This window comes from Acomys russatus, chromosome 18 (genome assembly GCF_903995435.1).
Source record: "Acomys russatus chromosome 18, mAcoRus1.1, whole genome shotgun sequence".
Classification (NCBI taxonomy): Eukaryota; Metazoa; Chordata; class Mammalia; order Rodentia; family Muridae; genus Acomys; species Acomys russatus.
In genome coordinates this window covers 49,504,038-49,515,067 of record NC_067154.1, presented here as the reverse complement: position 1 = coordinate 49,515,067, position 11,030 = coordinate 49,504,038, and positions in this window count along the sequence as shown.

Genomic DNA, 11,030 nt, shown 5'->3' with positions numbered 1-11,030 from the left:
TGACCAGCTGTATTTCTTCCGTGGAGAAGGCACTGAAGTTACTCAGGATCACCTTTTCACTTGTACTTTTACCAATTTATGTGTTAGAACAAAAATGACTGTTCTGTAGCAAAGAAAGGAATTATGAACCTTTCAAGTTGTTTCTGTGCCACTTAGAAGTTAAACCTGCTGGATAGGGAGCAGAGGATCATGGTAGCTGGACTCTGCCCTCAGGTGTGAACATGCTTATTAAACCAATCAAATGGACTAAGAACCAGATATTTCACTCATGCTGGTTATTCCCTTGTGCTATAACTGACACCTTATTTCTATTTGCATATGTTAATATTAGTCTTGTACTTAATCAATGTATAATTCCACAAATAAGAATAAATGTCACAATAGCACCTAAACTGATAGTTTGAAGTGTTTATATGTGTGTGTGTGTGTATGTGTGTGAATTACTTGACTTGAAAATAAATATTCACCTCTGAAACATGTTCCTTCAAACTAGTAGCTGCATAAATAATCCAGTTTTTAAGATTCCCAGGACAGAGTATGTTCTTTGAATAAATGACTTAGCAAAGACAGGCTATAAGCTGCTCTGAAAATGACTAAAACACGTTAAGCAGATGAAAACACATATACTGCACATTTCCCTCTCTTGAACGGACTCTGTTTCATACTGGGTATAGTATCTGGATATTTGAATAAAGGGAGGAAATAGGAATCCTTTGAAGCAGAAACACAGCCTAGGTTCCCCAGGACTTCACTTGTTAGCATTGGAAGTTTATGAAAATTCCTTAAACTCTCTGTGCCTCAAGTGATAATAGTTTTAGTTATTGTCTAAAAGTAATACAACAAAAATGCCATGGTGTTGGGAGGAAGACATATTAGAGGATAAGCTGGTGAATTAGAGATGAAAATTATGTAGATATGACCGTACTTTGTTACATACATGAGTGACGTTATTATGAATGAGGAAAACACTTTAATTAAGAAAATATGCACTAAGCATCCACAACTAACATGGTTATGTCATTTGATTTTGTGTCCTTTTATAATATAACACTGAGAAAAACTGTGTAGTAAAAATCTTCATAACTGTGTACTCTAGCAACACTGATGTCTTTTCATCATTCAATTCAACCAGGAAAACTGCAAACTCATTACAAATCTCTCCTGGGGATAACTTCATACTGTTTTGTAAATAATGGTCTTGATCTCTAATTCTCTATGTATTGTACTTAAAGGGTAGATGGTCTACGTTCCTTAGTCTTCTATATAGAGGCTTGGAATTGTTCCAAGCTTCCTTTCCACAGTCTTGCCATAAGGTAGAGGACCCATAAGTCCCAAAAGTCCATGAGCTATTTTCAAGGGAGCACTAGTAATATAGTAGACTTGCTGTTCAGTTCACACGAGATCACCAACACTGTGCCACTCTGTTTGGTCCTTCTCTTTCCTTTTAGAAAAATAGCAGTCATCTCTCCAACTGCAGGTTTAATTCTTATGAAGTTCTCTTAAAGCTATCAACATTCATCCTTCTCCATTGTGATAAACATTAATTCTGGTCCTAAGATTCTGCAAACAAAATATCTAAAGCTCAAATCTAAAGAACTGTTTATTCCTTGTAAAATAGGTATGTTATAAGTGTATTACTTATTCATGCATTTAGTGGATATGAATCATATTTTAATATGTTCTGAATACCTTAGTATCACAGAAAAATTAAATAAAACTAAAATACTATTAATATTAACAAGTCTCTGTCTTGTTCTTATGAAAAATCTTCATGACTTTCAGGTGATTATAAATCTTATCAAGTCTCTTCTTGGTAGCCTGCTATCCTTCCTCTGAGTGCCACCAGGTCTCCCCATTCAGGGGACGTGGTCAAATATGAGGTACCAGAGTATGTGTGAAAGTCAGTCCCCACTCTCCACTCAACTGTGGAGAATGTCCTGTCCATTGGCTAGATCTGGGTAGGGGTTTGAAGTTTACAGCCTGTACCAAGAAGAGACTTGATACCCTATTAGCATATACAGGGGGAGGAGGTCCCCCTCAGTCACAGTCATAGGGGAGAGGAAAAAAGGGAAAATGGGAGGGAGGGAGGAATGGGAGGATACAAGGGAGGGAATAATCATTGAGATGTAATATGAATAAATTAGTAAAATAAAATGTTTAAAAATCTGAAAAAAATAATTAAATTAAATTTTAAAAATCTTATCAAGGATAAGAATTAAAATTGGTGGCTAATCTTGTCAAAATAATGTCATTTAAAGATTATATTTATATTACACAAAATTAAAACTACATTAGTAAAGAGTCTTATTGAAAGCATTGTCAAGTTGTAGATAAATTCTAACCAATAATGCAACTATAGAAAAAACATTATATCCCAATGAATGGCATTTATAAGTAATAATAAACATACTTGTGAGAAAACAAACTGTATATGATCTTCAAAAGCATCCCTTTTCCCTTTTATTTCTTTTTTGAAAACTTTTTATTTTTTACATATACATTTATATTATTACACACAAATATAATAAACTACATACAGCAAGGGGAACCATGGAAACAATCAGAAATTATAAAATTGTTACATTCATAATGTTTTGTCTATTTATATTTGGCAGCATTGAAGAAAACATCTTTCCTATCTTGGTGAGTCTGGAATTCTGAACGTAAATCAATATCTATCATATCTCTTCTCTATCAACTTAAAACATCTATCTAGTCCTAAACATATCTTAACCCATAAACAACAAAGTTTAATTGTAAAACTAAACGATATGGTTTTCAACCCCATCAGAGACTTGAGAAGGAATAAAAATTAATTACCTGAGTAAACTGGAGGAATAAGTTAGCAGCTTCCAAAATGAAAAAATGACAGAGAAAGTTTCTGAACAGTCACCTAAAGCTCTCTACAACAATGGAGCCTTTTGGGCCAGTATATCTGAATTACATATTTGTGAAGTAGGGACAATTGAGGACTTGTTTTCCCTACCTTAGCAGAGTTTGACAATCAACTCTGCCTGCATCCAAGCTTGCCCATTTGTAGGCAGAATTCTGTCTGGGGCCTAATCAAGAATATTTTGCCAGGGGCTGGTTCACCATATTTGAAGCCATCTCCATAAGGAGGTTCTTTGATGCTCATCATCTTCTTTGAGGTAGGCTGGGTGTTTCCAGGAGTTAAGCTGTCTGGTTGTCAAAGAATCTTTACTGAGGCAAGAATTTCTATGCATAGACAATGCTTCTTGTTGGTCACAGAGACCCTGTGACTTATTTTCAGATACCATTCTTCATATGACATGAATGAAGATTTATGGATGTCTTTCTTCTACTCATAAGAGCAAAGAATCAGTCTTAATTCTTCTGTGGATCATGCACACCTTATACATTTATAATTTAAGGACTGTATAACACTTGTGAGAAATTATATGTTTTCAGAACAAAAGAACCAGACACTGATGCTGGATCAGACTTGACATGATTCATTCCTCTCAGCATGCTGGACGCTGACATCCTGCATCCTTCATGTTCCAGCCCCAAGAGCTTCAGTTGCTGTTCCTCATTAGAACAGAACAGCTTCCCCATCCACGGGATATGGTCAAATATGAATAAATTAATAAAAATATATTTTTAATGGGAACAGAACAGCTTCAAGGGAAATTTCTGATTCCAATTGGTCCAGCATGTCAGACTGTCTCACACAGGACTTATATTAAGTCTGAGATTTCTCAGAATTTAGAAACTGGACCGCGAATGCTATTCCTAAATTGTTTGACCATTTTCCCCATACAAAGGTATTATTTTCCCAAATCAGTTGGAGGAAACCTTAAGAGAATAACATCCTATTACCCCTAAGGGGGGTTAAGTAGGTTTTTTGTTGCTCTCCTGAGCTACAGACGTTTATTCTCATTGGGAGTTAGCTTAAATTAATATTGGTCTTATTCAGAGAGAAAATGAGGTTGGACTCAGGGATTCTCTCTTTTCCTTTATCTTTTTTTCTTAGGTATGGAGATGGTGGTTGAAAAGAAAGGGAATATAGAAATATATAGGGATGATAAGACAAAAAGTAGACTATTGAATCTACTCCTTATCTTAAGGTATTAATTGTTTCTCACAAATAAGGTTATTTTGAATTCATTAGTATAGATTTTTATATATTGATGCATAAAAGTTAATTTTGGTACATTGGTAGAGAATTCAAATTTAAAAGTATTCTTCACATATTATATATGTGTGTGTGTGTGTGTGTGTGTGTGTGTGTGTGTGTGTGTGTGTGTGTGTGTACTCTAAAATGGTATACTGTTCCTATACAGCTCAATTATAATACACGGTTTACTTCCAATACTTTGAAAGTACTATTGCAGGCTGTTTACCTTAGTTAAGTAACACAAGATAAATTTTAGTTGATCAAACCATGGTCAGTTTCTCTTCTATTTTTATCACAAGAATATACAATTTCGGATTAACACATAGATATGATTGTATAAATAGATAAGGTAAAATAGATAGATCTTCAAAAAACTCAGAGACCTACACAATATGGCATTGAAAGAGACTTGATACCCTATGAGCATATACAGGGGGAGGAAATCCCCCTCAGGAATAGTCATAGGGGAGGGGAGTAAGGGGAAAATGGGAGGGAGGGAAGAATGGGAAGATACAAGGGATGGGATAACCAGTGAGATGTAACAAGAATAAATTAATTAAAATTTTTAAAAAATAATGAAGATGTTTGTATTATTTTAAAGATTCTTTGACAAAAGCATTATTTAAAATAAAGAAGCCAGACTGAAAAGAAGATTCACTAAGGTTTATATACAATAATTCAGCATTAACAAATTTACATATTTCTTAGAAATCTGTGGATTGTTTATCTAAAATAGGAATGCTTAAGTAAATACCGGGAGAGAAGTGATCCTCCCAGGACTGTATCACTGTCTAATATTTTGATCAAACTATAACTAAATAATGGTTTATGCATCCTAAAATGTATATATTATAAACATACCACTTATTCATATACTTTAGTGAATATGGGACATATTTTAATAGTTTTGGTTTACCTTAATATTACAGATCATAACATAATATAAAACTTACATACTATTGATATTCACAAGTACTTGTCTTGTTATTTATAAAAAAATGTTCATGACTTTCAGATGATTACAATAAACAGTTCTGTTACTAGGACTCCCTCAAGTATTTTCCACTTATTTCAGAATAATGTTTCAGCATAAAAGGTTTTCAGTTGCGTAATGTTTTTATGTGCTGGCAATGCTCTTTTAGTTCCTTAGTTGAATATTTGATTACATGCTTAAGTTTATATGTATGTTTTATATAAAATGAATTTTTACTGTAAAGACATTTTCTTTATTTAGAAGTATTAATACTGATTTCAAATAAGAACAAGTAATAATATGTTTGGGATGAAAATGTTGCTCTTTTCACATTATGTGAGTGGTCTTATGGTGTCTTATTTTTGGTAATAGAAAAATATTTAAAATAAATTTTGCATGGAGTCATATATTTATGAAAATTCTTTCAACATTTTTATAGAAATAGAAATAAATATTTCCATGATATATATCATATATATGATGTGTAATGATATGGAGCTATCACGATAAATGCAATGTGTCTTAATAATTTATTTGTAAAATAGTCAATTCTATAATGTTATGCAAGGCCTATAAATAAATATTTTAAAACTATTACATTACTTAGTAGTTTCATTACTTTTCTATTTCTTTTCTTTTCCATTTACTTTAGAAATTTTGTCAGTCTTAATCAGTTTTAACGAAAATATCACCAAGAAAATAAAAATTACTGGTATTTCACTTACTTTCACATGTCTTAATTGATTATAGGTTGATTGATATTCTAAGATGATATATACTATTTTACATAATATATCATATATGTAACAATAATATGCAAAGAAAAGAGAGAAGCAAACTGAAAGTGAAGGTACCTTGGAATTGATTCTAGTGGGCTAGCAGAGAAGGGATGATGTGAAAATGGAAAATGGAGAAAATGATTAATTCTTTTTCAACTACATTTCAAACTATTTCTTTATGTTTTATGTGTAATATTATTTGGGAATTATAAATATCAGTTATCGTGATTTATTTTAGTTTCTTTTTTAATATTTTATTAATTTATGAATATTATATCTCAATTGTTATCCCATCCCTTGTATCCTCCCACTCCTCCCTCCCTCCGCTTTTTTCCTACTCCCCTCCCCTATAACCCTAACTGAGGGGAATTTCCTCCCCTTTTATTTATATGCTCATAGGGTATCAAGTCTCTTATTGGTAGACTGCTATCCTTCCTCTGAGTACCACCAGGCCTCCCCTTCCAGGAGACATGGTCAAATATGGGGCACCAGAGTTAGTGTGAAAGTGCCCACTCTCCACTCAACTGTGAGGAATGTCCTGTCTATTAGCTACACTTGGTTAGAGGTTTGACGTTTACTGCACATATGGTCCCTGGCTGGTGCCATAGTTTGACCAGGACCTCTGGGCCCAGATCCACCCATCATAATGTTCTTCTTGTAGGTTTCTAGGACTCTCTGGATCCTTCTTGCTTCTCTCATCTAAAGTCCTAATAGGATGTCTTCTTCTCTGTTTCACTTTCCTGGTAAGTGAAGACTTTCATGGGACATGCCCCTTGGGCTAGTGACCAGATATAAGTGCGTATATACCATTTGACTCTTTCTGCTTCTGGGTTAACTCACTCATTATGATCATTTCTAGTTCAATTCATTTCTCCATTAATTTAGAGAATTCCTTGTTTTTAGTAGATCAGTAGTATTCCATAGTGTAAATGTACCACAGTTTCTTTATCCATTCTTCTACTGATGGACTCTTAGGCTGTTTCTAGGTTCTGGCTATTATGAATAAGGCCGCTATAAACATGGTTGAGCGTATGTCCCAGTTATCATGATTTTTAAGAAACAATGTTGACTCTAATGAGGACCTTAGTCATTAGGTAGATGAACTGTATGGAAAGAAGGTATATATATTTGAAATACAGTCAAGTAACAGCCTTAGATATAATATGTGATACTTATTCACACATTTAATCCTGGTTTATTGAAAGTCAACATTGTAGTATACTGAGATTACATTCATACATTTTCAAAATTAACATCCTTGAAATGACAGAACTCTCTCTCTCTCTCTCTCTCTCTCTCTCTCTCTCTCTCTCTCTCTCTCTCTCTCTCTGTCTCTCTTTCTCTCTCTCTGTGTGTGTGTGTGTGTGTGTGTGAAAATGAACCATACATAAAATTACACAATCCACTTGTAACCAAACATTATAATTAGAAACATTTCAGTGCATCAATCATTTAGTACTTACTTTGAAGTAAAATTAAGTTATAGTCACAAGAGAATAGTTAAGTGCAGTTGCTGAAAACTGCATATGTAATTACCCAAAATGGCATCCATAATGAGGACTAAAATAATTACCAAAGCCAACAAATAACCACCATCAAAATATGATAGACAAATGTGGATTCCAACATACAGTAATAGTAATTAATTATAGGTACAGAGTCAGCTATGCACAGCCAAGGTAGACAAATGGTAGCTCTAATTAAACACTTCATTATTCTTCTTGGACCTTATCCCATCAAAGTTCTGCGGTTCTTCAGAACTATTTTCTTCTGTCACACCAGGCCAGCAGTTCTTAACTTCCTAATGCTTTAACCTTTTAATACAGTTCCTCAGGTGGTGCTGACTTCAACCATAAAATTATTTTCATTGCAATTTCATAACTAAGTTTGCTACTGTCATGAATTATAGTGTAAATATCTGTATTTGCTGTCCCCTGTGAAAGGATCATATAGCACCCAAGGCGATCATGATCCACAGGTTGATAATCACTGCACTAGGCTGTTTAGAAGCATTAAGCATTCTGAATTCATACAAATATATGTGGATAGCAATATATGTGAAATAATATATGACATATATGTAATAATAATGTTCAAGGAAGAGAGAATCAAATTGATAATCAAATCTTCTCATTGAGCTTACTGGGCTAGCATAGAAGGGATGAAGAAAAATGGGAAATGGAGAAAATAATTAAATTACTTCAACTAAAAGCATATTAATCATGGTTTTCACAAATATACACAAAAACAACATCTGTTTTTGAGTCTATCTCTTTCATAAATATATGAAAACTGCTAATTGCAGAAAACTACTCTTATTTTAATCTATGCTGCCAGTGATCTACAAGACATTTTATATAAAATAAATATTTGTTTTAATGTAAATACATATAAACACAGTTATGAAATTGCATTTCCTGCCGGGCGTGGTGGCGCACGCCTTTAATCCCAGCACTCGGGAGGCAGAGGCAGGCGGATCGCTGTGAGTTCGAGGCCAGCCTGGTCTACAAAGTGAGTCCAGGATGGCCAAGGCTACACAGAGAAACCCTGTCTCGAAAAACCAAAAAAAAAAAAGAAATTGCATTTCCTAATATTGTGTTCAACTGTGGCATGAGGCGTCACTGCAATAGAAGAATACTAAAGATATTAACAAAGGCATGCTTGCTCATTACTGTAAAACTTGACAGTTCTACATTCAGGGTAGGCTTCTGCCCTCACTTTGTTCCTCTAGCGTCATCCTTTGCATTCAGTATATGAAACTTGTCAAAACAAACTGTTGGTTATTTTTTGTCTGATTTCTTATCATTAGCCTTTCATCTTTTGAGAATTTTCTGTCTATTTTATTAACCTACCTTCTGATTGGATTGTTTTGCTTCTAAATGTTTAGTCTTTTAAGTTTTCCAAATACTCTACACTTGAGCCTATGGATGTTTTGGTTGTTGTTTTCAGGTAAACTAGATTTTTCTCATATTGTGTATACACTGTCTTTTCTCATGTAACTGTCTCTTTAGTTGTGCACAATCTTTTGATATTTTCACAAGTCTGTTTGCCAGTACAACTGTAGTTCTCCTGGGTAAAGAACCCACAGACTCTAAATCAATATCTTGCAGAGATTCGTGCACATCTGTAATATTGAAATAATATTCACAATAATAAAAATATGGAAACAACATAGCTGCCGCTTGGTAGAATTCATAATGTTGTGTATACACACAATGCAGCCATAAGGAACAATAAAATTATATCATTTGTATAAAAATGAATATTGGAAATATTTTATTGTGAAGAATAAGTGAGACTTATTTTTAGGAATGCAGCACATTTTGGTACAGTTAGGTGCAGTAAAGTTGAGTGTAGTTGAGTTTATGCAGCTCAGTTCATAGAGTTCAGAGATTGTAAGGGAACTAGACTCTTCCAGGCCTAGGCCTAGGGAGAATTAGGAATGCTCTAGGCTCAGCCTAAGACATGTATTTATAAAGGTTGGGTGTGGTTCTCATCTCATTTTCACATCAGAGGAAATAAAAACAATATTTACACATAAGATCATATGTCTATGAAGTACATGAAATTAGAAACAATGCTGTCTTAAGAAATGAATGGCAATAGTTGAAAAAGAAGAAAAAATAGATGATGGAGGATGAGTATGGCCAAAGTACACAACATAATTGTACAAAATCATCCTTCTTAAAGCCATCATTGTGTACAACTGATATACCGAATATATCTATACAAGAAAAATAATGTTACTCTCAGAATAAAAAATATTCTAATTATTTAATTCTATTACAAATCTTTTAATTATTTTTAAACATTATATTTGTGTTTCTAAATAGCACATATAGATAGATGGGCATTTCTGACCTTCAGATATTAATAACATAATATATATATATATATATATATATCCCACCTTTTCATTCAAATACTAATTTTTTAGCTAAATTGCCATTCTATCGTTTTATTTTGAAAAACGATACGGTTCTCTGAAGATCCATGTCCTCTTTTATTTTCAGAATATTTAATTTTTTGCTTTTAATGACTTAATTTTTTTTAGCATTAAATTTTGAATTGCTTTGCAGTGAATTAATGGGAATAAACATTGTCACATTTGTGTCTCAATACTGAGACATTTCTGTGTCTAACTTAGAACCAATACATTTTAATGCATATATTTCAGCGAAATTTTTTATTCATGTTTGTACATTTATTAACTGAGACACTATTAAGTATGGATCTGTGTGTTGAAATTAATTTCCATTGTTTGTATTACATAAAAATCTTTTTATTGGAGAAGGAGGGTTGTTGTTCTGTAATTTTGTCTCAATAAGAGCTTTTTATTTCTTACTGATATTCTTTCTGTTAATTTCATCAGAAAAAAAGGTAATTTTTCATCCAAGTTACAAACTTTGAAAGATAACCTTGTCTTGCTTTTCATAATGGAAAGCATAGCAAAAATAATAAACATATATTAGAAGTAAACAAACAAATAGTAGTATAGAAACACCTGGCCTATTGTTTTCATCTCTTTCCAGTCTCCATGTTTTTATGCACATGTCTACCAGAATATTCCAGGTGCACTGATAATCCATTTCCATTGCTAGATCATTTCCATTGTTAAAAACAACATTGCAAGACGTATAAAACTCCTGTCAACACCCAGCCTACCTCAAAAAAGATGATAAGCATTGAAGAACTTGCTTGTGGAGTTGCCTTTAAATGTGGCAAACAAGTCACTGGGCAAAATGTCCTTGTTTCTGCCACAGAAAGAATTCTGCCAAAAAACTGGCAACTTTACATGCAGGCAGAGTTGATAGCCAAACTCTGCGAAAAAAGGGTAAGCAAGTCCTCAATGGTTCCTGCCTTGCAAATATGTCTGTCAGATATATTGGGCTAGAAGATTGAAGATGATCCTCCAGTGTTAATAAAGAGTGTTGGGTGATTGTTCGGGAAGCAAACTGTCTCAGTCATTTTTTTCAAATTTTGGAAGCTGCCAACCTGCATTTCTGGTTCCCGCACATATTTAAGTTTTATTCCTTCCCAAGTCTCTAATGGGGTTGAAGACCATATAGTTTAGTCTTACAATTAAGCTTAGTTGGTGGAAGTTAAGATGTTTTTAGATCAAGATAGACATTTTAACCTA